This window comes from Rhinoraja longicauda, chromosome 34, assembly GCF_053455715.1.
Source record: "Rhinoraja longicauda isolate Sanriku21f chromosome 34, sRhiLon1.1, whole genome shotgun sequence".
Lineage (NCBI taxonomy): Eukaryota > Metazoa > Chordata > Chondrichthyes > Rajiformes > Arhynchobatidae > Rhinoraja > Rhinoraja longicauda.
In genome coordinates, this window is record NC_135986.1 from 24,277,518 (window position 1) to 24,294,760 (window position 17,243).

The following is a 17,243-nucleotide window of genomic DNA, read 5'->3' on the forward strand; positions in this document are numbered from 1 at the left end:
AAATATACTAATGGGTAGGAATGCAGATGCTGCTTTACACTGAAGACAGACACACTCTGGCAACCCTCAGAAGTTCTTCAACATATGGAACCAAGTGCTGCAGCATATTAAGGACAAGTAAAACTATCCCCTCAATGCCACACTCTTTTGTACCTTCTTTGAATCCAGCAGTGAAAATACTAAAATATTTGACTTGTGAAAATTGCCTTGACTCATGTTTTTGTGCTTTTGTGTCTTTTTTGTCACATTGTAGTTATGTTTTTAAAATTTTATTTTTATTTATTTATTTGTTTGTTTTTGTTTATTTGTTTCGATGTTTATGTAGGGAAGGGGTTTACTGTTGTTGTTATATGCACTGTAATTAATTAAATTAAAAAATTTAAAAATAAACATTAAAAAAAAGATAGACACAAAACTTGAGGTGGTGGGGGGGGGGGTCAGTCTACCCCACGACAGAAGGGGGAGGGGATGTCCAGTTTGGTAGCCAGAGGGACGAAGGATCTCCTGTGGCGTTCTGTGCTGGATCCTGGTGGAACCAGTCTCTTGCTGAAGGTGCTCCTCAGGTTGAGCTGTATTGTCCAAGATGCTCCGCAGTTTGAGGAGCGACCTCCCCTCCAAGACCCCCTCCCCACGAATCCAACTCCGTCCCCGGGACAGAACCAGCCTTCCTGATTCAACGTTGATCCAAGAATGAATTCTGTGAATGGCAGCCACTGCCCTTGAGGGCTGTATGATAATTTGCATTGCACTGTACCTTAATTGGTGCATGTGACAATAAAAGACCTTTGAAGGCTGCATCAGATGAGGTATTGCCCTGGTAAAGCTGAGGCATCAAATTAAAGACATTCCAGTAGTTTCGCCACAACTTTCAACAAACATAGCCATGATTTGTACTAGGCTAATAGCCCTAGCCCAAGAACATGACTACACATGACCATTTGGGTGGTGTCTAAGGATCTTCTTCAGCTGCTTCCTAGTAAGCACAGTCAGTAAAGATTCATGTGCAGTAAAGAACTGCAGATGGTGGTTTACACTGAAGGTAGACACAAAATAGAAACATAGAAAATAGGTGCAGGAGTAGGCCATTCGGCCCTTCGAGCCTGCACCGCCATTCAATATGATCATGGCAGATCATCCCACTCAGTATCCTGTACCTGCCTTCTCTCCATACCCTCTGATCCCTTTAGCCACAAGGGCCACATCTAACTCCCTCTTAAATATAGCCAATGAACTGGCCTCAACTACCTTCTGTGGCAGAGAATTCCACAGATTCACCACTCTCTGTGTGGAAAAAAAACGTTCTCATCTCGGTCCTAAAATACCTCCCCCTTATCCTTAAACTGTGACCCCTTGTTCTGGACTTCCCCAACATCGGAAACAATCTTGGAGTAACACAGCGGGACAGGCCACATCTCTTGATAGAAGGAATGGGTGACGTTACGCGTCGAGACCCTTTCTCAGACTGGGAGTCAGGGAGTGGGATATAGAGATAAGGAAGGGTAAGGCGTGAAAAAGAAAAATGTTTTTGTTCATGTCCAATTCTGTTTTCAACTGATTAGCTGCCCATATAGGAGCAAAGAGGTCCTTCTGCAGTTGTACAGGGCTCTAGTGAGACCGCACCTGGAGTACTGTGTGCAGTTTTGGTCTCTAAATTTGAGGAAGGATATTCTTGCTATTGAGGGCGTGCAGCGTAGGTTTTCTAGGTTAATTTCCGGAATGGCGGGACTGTCATATGTTGAAAGACTGGAGCGACTAGGCATGTATAAACTAGAATTTAGAAGGATGAGAGGAGATCTTATCGAAACGTATAAGATTATTAAGGGGTTGGACACGTTAGAGGCAGGAAACATGTTCCCAATGTTGGGGGAGTCCAGAACAAGGGGCCACAGTTTAAGAATAAGGGGTAGGCCATTTAGAACTGAGATGAGGAAAAACTTTTTCAGTCAGAGAGTTGTGAATTTGTGGAATTCTCTGCCTCAGGAGGCAGTGGAGGCCAATTCTCTGAATGCATTCAAGAGAGAGCTAGATAGAGCTCTTAAGGATAGCGGAGTCAGGGGGTATGGGGAGAGGGCAGGAACGGGGTACTGATTGAGAATGATCAGCCTTGATCACATCGAATGGCGGTGCTGGCTCGAAGGGCCGAATAGCCTCCTCCGGCATCTATTGTCTATACCTGCGTGCAGGGGGACTTAAGAGTCAAAAAGGCTTTAAGTGCTAAATAACAGTCACAGACCAAAGATGCCACGCAATCACTACCACCGCACCCCCGAACAATCAGTAGCCTATCCTTAACTTTCAACGGCATTGACCATTGTCTATCGTGGCTACCCTAGGAGCAGCAACTCACAAATTGTACCACAAAACAGCACAAGGGATACAAACACAGGAGAAGTGCAACTCATACATCATACGGACTTGGAAACACATCGCTGTTCCTTCATTGTCTCCGCGCCTAAATCCCGAAATCTCCGCCACCCCCAGTCTAATAGAAGTGAAGGAACACCTTCACTGGAAGGACTACAGAGGCCTCAAGCTCACCAGAGGAATGGGCGTGAATGCAGACCAGTGCCACCTAGATCCTGACAAATGAACAGACAGTCATAGAGTGATACAGTGTGGAAACAGGCCCTTCAGCCCAACTTGCTCACACTGGCCAACATGTCCCACCTGCACATATCCCTCCAAACCTGTCCTATCCCTGTACCTGTCTAACTGGGATAGTATCTGCCTCAACTACCTCCTGCAGCTTGTTTCATACACTGATAAAGTTACCCCTCACATTTCTATTAAATCTTTTCTCCTTCATGTTAAGCTTATGTCCTAACAGATTCTCAGCACCTCACATAACACTGATATCAAGGAGGACAAGATAGGGCGGCACAACACTATCCTGACAAATGAACAGACAGAGTCATAGAGTGATACAGTGTGGAAACAGGCCCTTCGGCCCAACTTTTGTCTGGAAATGCGCTTGAATGCGTCGGATTTGGATGTTGAATGTGTCTGCATGACGTTCCCCAGAGTTAAATAATTCAACAACACTCAGTGTTAAACGTTAGAGGAGGAATGGCTTAATGTATAATGTAAAGAACTGACAACTCTGAACAACCTGAAAAGTCAGCTCTGCTTTCCCAGCTTTACGGATGCCACCTGAACTGCCAAGTATTCAGTGTTTTGCTTTGGACGTGGGGGGACAAAATTAGCGCAATAATAATTTCTCATAAAATGGAGCAAGCTGATTAAAAAATTATTTTGCATTAGTGCATTTACTATTCGTGCATATATACCAGATCAGTGGTACATAACAGCACAAGAAAGCAGGTCATAACCTCACGAGTCCATGTTGTCACTCAATAACACCATGGTCTGTCCTGCTATTCTTGCTATTGAGGGCGTGCAGCGTAGGTTTACTAGGTTAATTCCCGGAATGGCGGGACTGTCATATGTTGAAAGACTGGAGCGACGAGGCTAATAATATACACTGGAATTTAGAAGGATGAGAGGAGATCTTATCGAAATGTATAAGATTATTAAGGGGTTGGACACGTTAGAGGCAGGAAACATGTTCCCAATGTTGGGGGAGTCCAGAACCAGGGGCCACAGTTTAAGAATAAGGGGTAGGCCATTTAGAACGGAGATGAGGAAAAACTTTTTCAGTCAGAGAGTTGAAAATCTGTGGAATTCACTGCCTCAGAAGGCAGTGGAGGCCAATTCTCTGAATGCATTCAAGAGAAAGCTGGATAGATCTCTCAAGGATAGCGGAGTCAGGGGGTATGGGGAGAAGGCAGGAATGGGGTACTGATTGAGAATGATCAGCCATGATCACATTGAATAGTGGTGCTGGCTCGAAGGGCCGAGTGGCCTACTCCTGCACCTATTGTCTATTGTAACTTGGCAGGTCAATGATCCTTGACGATCAATTGAAACGGCAGTGCTTCCATAACCCATTGGGGTGGGGAATGTCAAAGATGTACATTTCTCCAAGTACAGACACGAGCTGTCTTAAATGCTGCTCCCCAACCACGAGACTGCATCCCTAGTTCCAGAGTCTCTTGATCCCAACCCCACAAACCGCCTTCAGAGCATTCTGTGCCAAAGAGATCACCTCTCATTCTTCTAAATCTTAGTAAAGGGTCCCAGAGATGGCATCCCAATGAACCAATGCTGTACTGACATTGAGGCATTTTGTTTGAAGTCTGGAGAAGGAAAGAATACGCAGTGCTCTGCGTGTCATCCCATCAAAACCGTGTACAGTTACAGCACAACTTACTTCCTCTTCTATTCTACCCTCAGTAGCAACAATTTTATTTGTTGATACTTAGTTTAGTTTAGAGATACAAAGCAGAAGCAGGCCCTTTGCCCCACCGAGTCTGCACCGACCCACGATCCCCGCACACCAACACTATCCCACACACACTAGGGACAATTTACAATTTTACAGAAGCCAATTAACCTACAAATTCAGTAGCACACTGGAGCACCCGTGGAAAACTCACGCGGTCACGGGGGAGAATCAGCACCCGTAATCAGGGTCGGACCTGGGTCTCTGGCGCTGTGAGGCAGCAACTCTACCGCTGCACCACTGTGCCGCCCTTAAGGTCATGATACTCGTGCGATCCAACAAGTAGAAACTAAATTACTAATCCGTATGGAAAAGGTAAATTCATCATGTTTTGAGGACAGTATAATTTTGCCGACCGCGCTTTATGGTTTACTTAGAAGTTTAATTAATTTAATTAAAATCGTTGAAAACATTAGCGACGCAGTGACAATAGGTGCAGGAGGAGGCCATTCGGCCCTTCAAGCTAGCACCGCCATTCAATGTGATCATGGCTGATCATTCTCAATCAGTACCCCATTCCTGCCTTCTTCCCATACCCCCTGACTCCGCTATCCTTAAGAGCTCTATCTAGCTCTCTCTTGAATGCATTCAGAGAATCAGCCTCTACTGCCTTCTGAGGCAGAGAATTCCACAGATTCACAACTCTCTGACTGAAAAAGTTTTTCCTCATCTCCGTTCTAAATGGCCTACCCCTTATTCTTAAGCTGTGGCCCCTTGTTCTGGACTCCCCCAACATTGGGAACATGTTTCCTGCCTCTAACGTGTCCAACCCCTTAATAATCTTATACGTTTCGATAAGATCTCCTCTCATCCTTCTAAACCAGTGGTGCTGGTTTTCGACGGGCAGTGACGGACGCCCCACACATCTCTGTCCTCCATACAGCTGGCAAGCTCCTCTTTTGTCTCTACGTATGCGTCTTCCATCAACGTCTTCAGCATGGTCTTGTTTGGTCATCCCGGGTTCCACCTGATAAAGTACATATCCAGTCCTGCTGCAGGGTCCCAATTCAGAACATGGACCATCCCTTTGCCTCTACAGATGCTGCACAACCCGCTGAGTTCCTCGAGCAGTTTGATTTTTGCTCCATTACCAGCATCTGCAGGCTTGTGTCTCCGTGATAAAATACATGCACGTACTACTGATGGCTAGAAGCCAAGCTATAGAAAATTGAGAGCTGGAGCTCGATTATTGAAACTGTTAAGCTTTTTAAATGCTGCCCGATTCTGTTCATCTACCCCTTTTTCATTCACCAGTTGACTGGCTGTCCTTCCATCCCTCTTGCTTATCGAACCTTCAACGCGACCAGCCGCCAAGATCACCACAACCTTGACATTTACACGTCACTGATTTTCAGCCAGCCATGTCTTTGGCTCACTGGCTTTTTGTTATGCGATAACTCTCAATCTGCATCCTTGCACTGACATCTTGAGTTACCAGTAATAACATTTTCTTTGGCACTTTTGCACAACACCTGACGGCATGACAGACCTAGGGTGGGGCAGTAGCATAGCTGGCAGAGTTGCTGCCTCAAAGTCTGAATCTCGGGTTCATAAGTTATAGGTGCAGAATTAAGCCATTGGCCCATCAAGTCCACTCCGCCACTCAATCACGGCCGATCTACCTTTCCCTCTTAACCCCATTTTCCTGCCTTCTACCGATAACCCCTGGAATGGTGTTCAATCCTAAACCTGGGTGCTGTCTGTGTGTAGTTTGCACATTTGTCTCGTGACTGTGAGGGTTTCAATAGACAACAGGTGCAGGAGGAGGCCATTCGGCCCTTTGAGCCAGCACCGCCATTCAATGTGATCATGGCTGATCATTCTCAATCAGTACCCCGTTCCTGCCTTCTCCCCATAACCCCTGACTCCGCTATCCTTAAGAGCTCTATCTAGCTCTCTCTTGAATGCATTCAGAGAATTGGTCTCCACTGCCTTCTGAGGCAGAGAATTCCACAGATTCACAACTCTGACAGAAAAAGTTTTTCCTCATCTCAGTTCTAAATGGCCTACCCCTTATTCGTAAACTGAGGCCCCTTGTTCTGGACTCCCCCAACATTGGGAACACGTTTCCTGCCTCTAAGGGCGGCACGGACTTGGAGGGCCGCAAAGGCCTGTTTCCGGCTGTATATATATGATATGATATGATAAGTTACCATGCTTACATTTATATATGGGTATGATTGTGCTTGTGTACAGCAAGATTTTAATGAATGGTATGCATTAAAAAAAATGTTATTGCACTCAGGTACATGCGACATTAAAGTTCCGTCGAGACCAAACTTCTGACAGGTATCACAAAATCCTGGAGTAACTCAGCAGGTCAGGCAGCATCTAGGAGAGAGGGAGTGGGTGACGTTTCGGGTCGAGACCCTTCTTCAGACTTCAGTCACCTATTCCCTCTCTCCTCGATGCTGCCCGACCCGCTGAATTACTCCAGCATTTTGTGATACCTTCGATTTGTACCAGCATCTTCAGTTATCTTCCTACACAAGCTTCAGGCAGGTATCATCAAATACAACTTGTCAGCAGGACATACTGGAAGGCAATCAGAAGCAGCAACATTTTTCCTCACCAAAAACCAACTGTGGTTTTACTGCTACTTTTAGTTAAAAGCAGACAGTGATAATGGCAGTGATATTGGAATAGAATACAGGTGCTCCTCGACTTACGATGGGGCTACGTTCCAATAAACCCATCGTAAATTGGAAATATCGTAAGTCGAAAACGCGCATCGCGAGCCCGGGAAAAGATCAAAATTCAAAACACGGTTTCTACCGAATGTGTATCACTTTTGCATCACTGCAAAGCCGAAATATCGTAAGTCGAAGCATCGTAAGTCGACGAGCATCTGTAGAACACTTTAATTGTCACATGTGACAAGGCAGAGTGAGATTCTTTGCTTGCGCACCCAATGTATACAAATAGCGGCCACCTACGGCACTGACAAAGTTACAAAGCTCGCCGGCTCCTCCTTTTGTTCTCCCCCCACACCAGGTCCCCATTGTCATATGTTCTCCCTCTCCCCCCCCCCCCCCTCGTCAGGTCCTCCATTGTTCTTCCCCCCCCCCCCCATGCTCCCATCGACGGCGGGCCGCCCCGTTGTTGTGTCTGCACAATAGCAGACAGTCAATTCTTGAATAGACATTGCCCAGGCATGAGTGGAGATCTAGAATTTTTCCCGTTCACACTGTTAAAATTAAACAGTAGGGGCGGGATCACAGATGCTGGAATTTTCATCAATGACATGAACAACAGAAGGCTCAGCCATTCATTGCATTATGCCGGTGTGGCATTGAGCCTCAAATGCCAAGCTGAACGGCACCTCTCGTGCCAAAACCACTGCAAGTTTGCCAGGATATTTGCCACCAAGTCAATTTTTCAACAGAAACCTAAAGAGGAACTGAGCAACAGAAGTGGAAATTAAGAGAAAGTGCACGAGTGGGGGTGAGATTAGTGACATTAAAATGGGTGCATTTGAGAATCCACACAAGACCAAAGATTTTGGATACCTTCGCGGCCTTTAACAAAGGAGAAGTTGCAGGCCTGCGCGACAGCTGTCAGGACGATTTATGGAATGGACATATGGGTGAACTCAAATTAATTTACAGATCCTCAACATGGTGGAGAATGGTGAGAGATGGTAGAAGCTCGCAGAATTTGAACACACATATCCAAAGGCAAGCGGATAGAGCTGAAAGGTTGGGAAGGGGTTACATTTCCTAGGGATGGACGAGCAAGAGAAAATTGCAAGACATGCAAGAACCGTTCCTAGAGAACAAAGTTGCTTCAGGAGCAGAGATTTTGGCCATCACGACAGGCGGAAATAACATGACGAACATGGTATAATGACAGAACAGACCTGATGTTGGGGTCCAAGTCCATCTTTATACTTACTCTTGTTTGTGTGTTCCTGAACTACAGCCAAAACGGTACACGATAGCGCAACAATTTTAGGCCCACCTTACTCACTTGGTGCTAATCGAAGAAGTTTAATTGAAATCGGTGTTATATTTTTTAAGTTATTCACAGTTTAAAGTTTAAATTTATCTCCTAGGGAAGGATAAGAAGGGTTGAGGGGGATAGAAACATAGAAAATAGGTGCAGGAGTAGGCCAATCGGCCCTTCGAGCCTGCACCACCATTCAATATGATCATGGCTGATCATCCAGCTCAGATGAGAGGAGAGGGTGCTGCACCAATGGACAGATTTGGGTCCAATGGGTCCACTTGGTCTAGTAGCTCCCTGAAAGTGGCATACGTAGAGTGGTAAAGAAGGCTTGCCGCCCTTCATCGGTCAGGCATTGAGTATACGAGTCAGGAAGTCATGATGCGGCTTTATATGACTTCGGTTAGATCGCATTTAATATGTGGAGGCCAATTCTCTGAATGCATTCACGAGAGAGCTAGATAGAGCTCTTAAGGATAGCAGAGTCAGGGGGTATGGGGAGCAGGCAGGAACAGGGTACTGATTGAGAATGATCAGCCATGGTCACATTGAATGGTGGTGTTGGCTGGAAGGGCCGAATGGCCTCCTCCTGCACCTATTGTCTATTGAAGCACGGCTGATCTATCTCTCCCTCCTAACCCCACTTTTCTCCCCATAACCCCTGACACCCGACCGTAGCAGGTCAATTGGGCCCACCGAGTGGGCGAGTCCTCCGCCCGCGGCAGGTGAGACCTCGGTCTGCGAGTGGGCGGGTCCTCGGTCTACGGGCCGCGGCTCCCCGGGATACATCCGCCGCGTGCACTTCTCGCCCGGAGCCTGCCACCAGGAGTGATGGTGGAGGAAGACACGTTAGCGACCTTTCAGCAGCTTTCGGATGGACACATGGATATGCAGGGATACGGATCACATGCAGGCAGAGGAGATTAGTTTAACGGTGCATCATGTTTGACATGGACAAAGAGTCCTGTTCCTGAACTGTACAGTTTTATATTCCGCACCGATTGATAATCTGATGCTGATAGTCTGTAGACAAGTTCAGAGTACGGCTTTTCAGACTATTGAACGTCATCGTTTCAGGCGAATCAGGAATGTTTTTTTCTCCGTAGTCATATAGTGTGGAAACAGGTCAAACTTGCCCACACCAACCAATATGTCCCATGGACACCTGACCCACCTTCCTGTGTTCCCAATCCCTCTAAATCTCTCATCTTTGTACCCGTCTAAATGTATCTTAAACGTTGCCATAGTACCTGCCTCAACTACCTCCTCCAGCAGCTCGTTCCATACACATCCACCCTTTATGTAAAACAGTTAACCCTCAGGCTCCTATTCATTCCACCCCCCTTCACCTTAAACCTATGTACTCTGGTTCTCTATTCCCCTACTCTGGGCAAGAGACTGGCGTGTTTACCCAATCTACTCCTCTCATGATTTGGCACACTGCTTGGAAGATCACCCCTCATCCTCCCGTGCTCCTAGCCTGATCAACATTCCCGAGTCCTGGCAACATCCTCTTAACTCTTCTCTGCACCCTTTGCAGCTTGACATCTTTCCTGTAACATGATGTAAAAAAGTTGCCCCTCAGATTCCTATTAAATCTTTCCCCCTTCACCTTAAACCAGAGGACACAGGTTTAAGGTGAAGGGGAAATTAGTTAATCGGAATGGGTGTGTGGAACAAGCTGCCAGAGGAGGTAGTTGAGGCAGGGACTATCCCAACATTTAAGAAACAGTTAGATAGGTACATGGATAGGACAGGTTTGAAGGGATATGGATCAAACGCGGGCAGGTGGGGCTAGTGTAGCTGGGACATCTTGGCCGGTGTGGGCAAGTTGGGCCAAAGGGCCTGTTCCCACACTATCACTCTATGATTATAAGTAGACAATAGACAATAGGTGCAGGAGTAGGCCATTCGGCCCTTCGAGCCAGCACCGCCATTCAATGTGATCATGGCTGATCATTCTCAATCAGTACCCCGTTCCTGCCTTCTCCCCATACCCCCTGACTCCGCTATCCTTAAGAGCTCTATCTAGCTCTCTCTTGAATGCATTCAGAGAATTGGCCTCCACTGCCTTCTGAGGCAGTGAATTCCACAGATTCACAACTCTCTGACTGAAAAAGTTTTCTAAATGGCCTACCCCTTATTCTTAAACTTCTTCAAGTACAAATGAGCTGATGCTTTGTTTGGAAAGGTTAATTGTCTGACTGATTTGTCAGAGAGGATGCTCTTGAACCTCTGCAGGTGTACAGTAGAGAGCATATTGACTGGTTGCATCACGGCCTGGTTCAGCAACTCGAATGCCCAGGAAAAAAGCCTGCAAAAAATTGTGTGAACTGCCCAGTCCATCACGGGTTCCGATCTCCCCACAATCAAAGGGATTTACCGGAACCGTTGCCTCAAAAAGGTCATGTGATAGGAGTAGAATTAGGCCATTTGGCCCGTCAAGTCTTCTCCACCATTCAATCATGGCTGATCTATCTCTCCCTGCTAACCCCATTCTCCTGCCCCTTCTCCCCATAACCTCTGACACCGGTACTAATCAAGAATATGTGTAAATGTGTATATATGCGTGTATGTATGTATATATACAACACAGGGAGTGGCTAGCGGGGAAAGAAAAGCAGACCACGGAGCTGTCAAGGCAGTGGGGAAAGGGCAGGGGAGTATACATCTCGTGGCAGAATCTCAAAGCTGGAGTAACTCGGCGGGTCAGATAGCACCTCTGGAGAAATGAGCTTGGGTCGTTTCGTGTTGAGACCTCCTTCAGAAGGGTCTCGACCCAAAACATCACCCATTCCCTCTCTCCAGAGATGCTGCCTGACCCACTGAGTTACTCCAGCTTTTTGTGTCTATCTTCGGTTTAAACCAGCATCTGCAGTTCCTTCCCACACATTATAAAGCTGAAGTATGACTTTGGTCAGATATCAAAATGGCTGGAAGTTCAGGAGGAGGCGCATTCAGGAGGAGCCAGCGCTGCCGTCGCAGCTGCGGCTTGCCTGCAGTCCGTCTGTCTTTTGTGTTTTTTGTTGTTTTTGTATGAATTTTGTATGAATATGGTGTAGTGTTTGTATGTTATGTGGGGGGGAGGGGGTGGGAGGGAACGGGAACTGTAAAAAATTATCTCTCCCGAACGGAGACACGAACTTGTTTCTGTGTCGTGTCTCCGTTCCCGTTGCGGCCTACCACCGGCCATGCACCTGGGACCACCTGGGGCTCTGGTTCGTAGAGCCCGCGGCCCGGACTCACCACCTGCGGCGCTGGCTGCCTGCGGATGCTGCGGGAGCGGCTGCGACTGGTCTCCGGAGGCTCCGGCGCGGGCCGCGTGGACGTCGGAAGCCCACAGGCCCCTGGATGGGGGCCGACATCGGGAGCTCCAGCAGCGGCAGCGTGTTCGCCCACCCCGAATCGCGGGGCTTGGGTCGGCCCGCCGCGGACCTTTCACCGTCCGGCGCGGCCTGGAATAGGCCGTGGACCTTTCACCGTCCGGCGCGGCGCTCCAATGTCGGGAGCCCCGACGTGGCAAGTTCAACAGCCTGACCTCGGGAGAAGACGGCAGGGAAGAGAAAAGACATTTTGGCCTTCCATCACAGTGAGAAGGGACTGGAGGAGACTCACTGTGATGGATGTTTCTTTTGTTTGGTGTTAGTGGATGATTGTATGTGTTATTGCATTTTTATTGATTATTCTTATTGGTCTTAGTGTTTCAACTGCGGGTAATGTTTCATTTCACTACACATTTATGTGTATGTGACAAATAAACGACTATTGACTATTGATTAAAACTGCTCATTGATTGATAAAATCAACTGGACAAGATTGGAACAAAGCAACTTTGCAGAAATAGCCCAACTAAGTTTAAAATTGCTTCCTAGAGAAGATACAAATTGCTTGAGAAACTCAGCGGGTCAGGCAGCATCTCTAGAGAACATGAATAGGTGACGTCTCGGGTCAGGGCCCATCTTCAGACCTTTCTGTAGTTCCTTGTTTCTCACTATTTGTAGATTTGTCCCGGCAGGTGGTATATTTTCTTCTGATTGATTCAACTAGTCAATCAGGCTGAGGAAGTGTCCCGAACCAAAACATCACCTATCCATGTTCGCCAGAGATGCTGCCTGACCTGCTGAGTCACTCCAGCACTGTGTGTCTTCTTTTGCAAAACTGCACCTTAGTTTAGTTCAGTTTGGAGATACGGCACGGAAACAGGCCCTTCGGCCCACCAAGTTCGCGCCGACCAGCGATCCACGCACATTGACATTATCCTAACACACTACGGACAATTTACATTTATGCCAAGCCAATCAACCTACAAACCTGTAGGTCTTTGGAGCATGGGAGGAAACCGAAGATCTCGGAGAAAACCCATGCGGTCACAGGGAGAACGTACAAACTCCGTATAGATAGCGCCCGTAGTCGGAATAGGACCCGGGTATCTGACGCCGTAAGGCAGTAACTTTACTGCTGCGCCACCGTGCCGCCCTACAAATGAAAAAAAAAATCAAGTCCTTGTAGTTCCTTGTTCCAATGCGTCCAAATGAATTTGTCAGTTAAAAGCTTTCTCATGTGAAAATAACGTCACTATTTATCCGTCTGAAGAAATGTCCCAACCCGAAACGTAGCCTATCCATGTTCTCCAGAAATGTTGCCTGACTCGCTGAGTTATACAACACTGTCTTGCTTTGTAAACAAGTACCTTCCTTGAGTATTTCCTCAAGTTTCAAGTAGTTCCTTGACAGACACAAAAAGCTGGAGTATAAAGGCAGCATTTCTGGAGAAAAAAGGATAGGAGACGTTTCGGGTCAGGACTGTCGTCAGACCTCTCTGCACTTCCTTATTTCTCACTGTTTACAAGTTTTCTTATTTAAGCCTGAAATAGTGAAATTATGATGAAAATAAAGTGTGGAAAAGAAGCAAGTCAGTTTGATAGAGTTTGGATAATCTTTCATTATTCAACAGGATAGAAATGTTAAAACAGAAATGCCAGCTTATTTAGCTTCCCATCTGAGATATCACTTTTCCAACAAGTGGCCTGAAATGTTAGTCACAGATTTATACGGCATATCGTCGCTGATCAACTGGACTCTGACAACTTGCATTCGTTTCCCACACACACTTTATTTGCTTGCGCTCAAGGAGAGCAGTACAGTTCTCAGTTACTGTACTGCTCCAAAATTGCATTCGGAACAGTCAATTTTTACACAGATTTTGACCCTGGAAATTTTGCACAATTTCTAATTTCTTATCATTTTTTAAAGATTTTTTAGATTTAGAGATACAGCGCAGAAACAGGCCCTTCGGCCCACCAGGACCGCGCCGCCCAGCGATCCCCGCACACTAACACTATCCTACACCCACTAGGGACAATTTTGATTTTACATTTGGCCAGCCAATTAACCTACAAACCTGCACGTCTTTGGAGTGTGGGAGGAAACCGAAGATCTCGGAGAAAACCCACGCAGGTCACGGGGAGAACGTACAAACTCCGTGCAGACGGCACCCGTAGTCAGGATCGAACCCGAGTCTCCGGCGCTGCATTAGCTGTAAGGCAGCAACTCTACCGCTGCGCCACTGTGACACCGTGCATCAATAACAATACGTCCTCAGAACACTAATATAAATGCAATAACATTAATACAAGTAAAACTGCATGCTATTTAATTTAATTTTCAGTAAGGATGACCATCAAGAACCTTGTAGTGTGCGTCAAGGAATACCCATCAGGAACATTGGTGTGCACCAATGAGTGCTTAAAGTTTGTTGGGCTGTAGAGCTACAGTGCCTTCCATAATGTTCGGGACAAAGACCCATCATTTATTTATTTACGTGCCTCTGTACTCCACAATTTGAGATTTGTAACAGAAAAAATCCAAGCATCCACGATCCAAAGCATACCACCTCATCTGTGAAACACGGTGGTGGGCCTGTTAGGGCCTGGGCATGTATGGTTGCTGAAGGTACTGGCTCACTTATACAACTGATTATACAATTGATGATACAACTGCTGATGGTAGTAGCATAATGAATTCTGAAGTGTATAGACACATTCTTTCTGCTCAAGTTCAAACAAATAGGAATTCTCTGCCTCAGAAGGCAGTGGAGGCCAATTCTCTGAATGCATTCAAGAGAGAGCTAGATAAAGCTCTTAAGGATAGCGGAGTCAGGGGGTATGGGGAGAAAGCAGGGACGGGGTATTGATTGAGAATGATCAGCCATGATCACATTGAATGGCGGTGCTGGCTCGAAGGGCTGAATGGCCTTCTCCTGCACCTATTGTCTATTGTCAAATGCCTCAAAACTCATTGGCCGGCGGTTCATTCTACAGCAAGACAATGATCCCAAACATACTGCTAAAGCAACAAAGGAGTTTTTCAAAGCTACAAAATGGTCAATTTTTGCGTGGCCAAGTCAATCCGATCTGAACCCAAACGAGCATACCTTTTCTATGCTGAAGAGAAAACTGAAGGGGACTAGCCCCCAAAACAAGCATAAGCTTTATGGTGCCCTGAAATGGGGGGACTATGTATAAACCCTGCTTTAATTTCTACATGGTCAAACCAAAATGTACAAAAATACCCTTTATTAAAATCTGACAATGTGCACTTTAACCACGTGATTTTTCTCTACTACAGATCTCAATTGTGGATTACAGAGGCAAATAAATAAATGATGGGTCTTTGTCCCAAACATTATGGAGGGCACAGTATCTTAACCTTTGTCATGTGTAGGATGGAACTGCAGATGCTGGTTTAAACTGTGGGTACAAAATGCTGGAGTAACTCAGTGGGACAGGCAGCATTTCTCAAGAGTCAAGTCAAGTCAATTTTATTTGTATAGCACATTTAAAAACAACCCACGTTGACCAAAGTGCTGCACATCTGATTAGGAAAAAAAAAGAAACAACATACAGTGGCAGGCAGCCAAACACAACGGCGCGGCCATCTTGAACAAAATGTTTAACTAAAGCAGAATGGTGTCCCGCGGCCGCGCCGAGAGAAGAAATGAAGTCAGGGGAGAGGGAGATGCATGGATAGGGAAGTATAAGATGTGAATACAGGACAAAGGGGATGAAGATCAAGGCAAATGTAGCACAAATCATTGTTAGCTGGGAGAAGGTAACAACAAAGCAAGCAGATACAATGTAGTCGGAGACAGTCAGACTGGTCTGAAGAAGGGTCTCGACCCGAAACGTCACCCATTCCTTCTCTCCCGAGATGCTGCCTGACCTGCTGAGTTACTCCAGTATTTTGTGAATAAATCGATTTGTACCAGCATCTGCAGTTATTTTCTTATAGACTGGTCAGAGAACTGGGATGGGGGATGGATGGAGAGAGAGAGAGAGAGAGAAAGAAAGCAAGGGTTACTTGAAGTTGGAGAAGTCAATATTCATGTAAAGCTGCCCAAGTGAAATATGAGGCGCTGTTCCTCCAATTTGCGCTGGGCCTCACTTTGACAGTGGAGGAGGCCCAGGACAGAAAGGTCAGTGTGGGAATGGACGTTATTAAAGTGTTCAGCAACCGTAAGAGTAGGTAGGTTTAGGCAGACTGAGCAGAGATGTTCAACAAAACGATTGCTGAGCCTGCGCTTGGTCTTGCCGATATATAGGAGTCCACACCTGGGACAGCAGATACAGTAGATGAGGTTGGAGGAGGCGCAAATGTCCTCTGCCTCACATGAAAAGACTGTTGGGGACTGCCGGTATGACCTTTGTCATACTGCAACTTCCACAAGCACAGACAAGTCATATATCTTATCATGTCTATTCCAGATATCAATACTTATCTAAATCGCCCAATGGAGAACAAAATATACTTTGGGAATTGACGCGGTGATGGTGGCAAGCTATCCCCACCTGCATGGCTTATGGCTTCTAACCTTTCTCACACGACTTCCTGCCTTCGTCCACTTGATCTGCTTTTCTTCTTACCTCCATATCTGTCTCCTTTATCCTGTCTCCAATTCCATCTTCCTTGATTTGTTCTTTCCCCCTGGAATTCATAATTCACGAATCCTGATCTCTGGGGGGCTGAAGAGAGCCAGGGAAGCAATTTAGTCTCAAATAGTTTAGGTTCAGCTCAGGGTTGATTGGGAACTACTACGTATGGTGGGTACTGTTCTTACTATAAAGGAACGCTGAAATATAAAACACACACAAGCTTATTGTGAATGTTGAATCTGATGTAGGGTGCGCAGTTACTACATCTCTATTGACACCATGCAGTCGGCGGTAAACTCACTTAAGATCAACTTTGCTAAATCTGAACCAGTTTTACATTTAATGATTTCCATGGGTTTCTTGAAAAAAATTCTCCTTCTAATTGGAGCCAAAAGCTTTATTGAAACCTTTCACTAATACCCTATTACTGGCCAGGTTGAAAATAAAATCTAAAACTTAAGCTGCAAATTACTTTTTACTTTGCAAACATTTTCTGAATTCCTCAAAGCTGCTAAAGAATAATAGATTATAAAAATCAATTTTAGTCAGCTGCAAGCAACAAACAGTGGGAGAAAATTCCTTAATGTGTTTAAATTAGGAACAGAATTGCCCCCAGTTGCTGCAACTGTTTCATTTATCTGAAGATGGACACAAAAGACTTCAGAGTCTGAAGAAGGATCTCGACCCAAAAAGTCACTTATTCCTTTTCTCCAGAGATGCTGCCTGACCTGCAATTACTCCACCGTTTTGTGTTTAACTTCAGTCCAAACCAGCATCTGCAGTTCCGTCCTACACAGTTTAATTTATCTAATCAGTTTAGGCCTAGAAATCTTTACACAGTAAAGTGTGACAATAGATTTGTTGAGAATACAATGATCATCAAAGGAGTATCTTAAAAGGCTGCCTAAAATTTATAAAAGGATTCAAGAATTTGAAAATGCTGGAAATATTTTCATCTCATACTCAATGCTGTGAAATCAACCTTGGAATTCAGCATAGATTGAGAGGAAACAGTAAAAACAACAA

At 45.8% G+C, this 17,243-nt stretch overlaps 1 protein-coding gene across 1 annotated transcript in view; it reads right to left on the reverse strand.

Moving 5' to 3' along the window:
• nxf1b (nuclear RNA export factor 1b) overlaps positions 1-16,367 on the reverse strand; it is a 98,073-nt gene extending 81,706 nt beyond the window's left edge. The window contains exon 1 of the mRNA XM_078427823.1: positions 16,209-16,367. The gene's annotated coding sequence lies outside the window, so the exon portion shown is untranslated. The remainder of the gene's footprint in view (positions 1-16,208) is intronic.
• Positions 16,368-17,243: the final 876 nt, after the last annotated feature.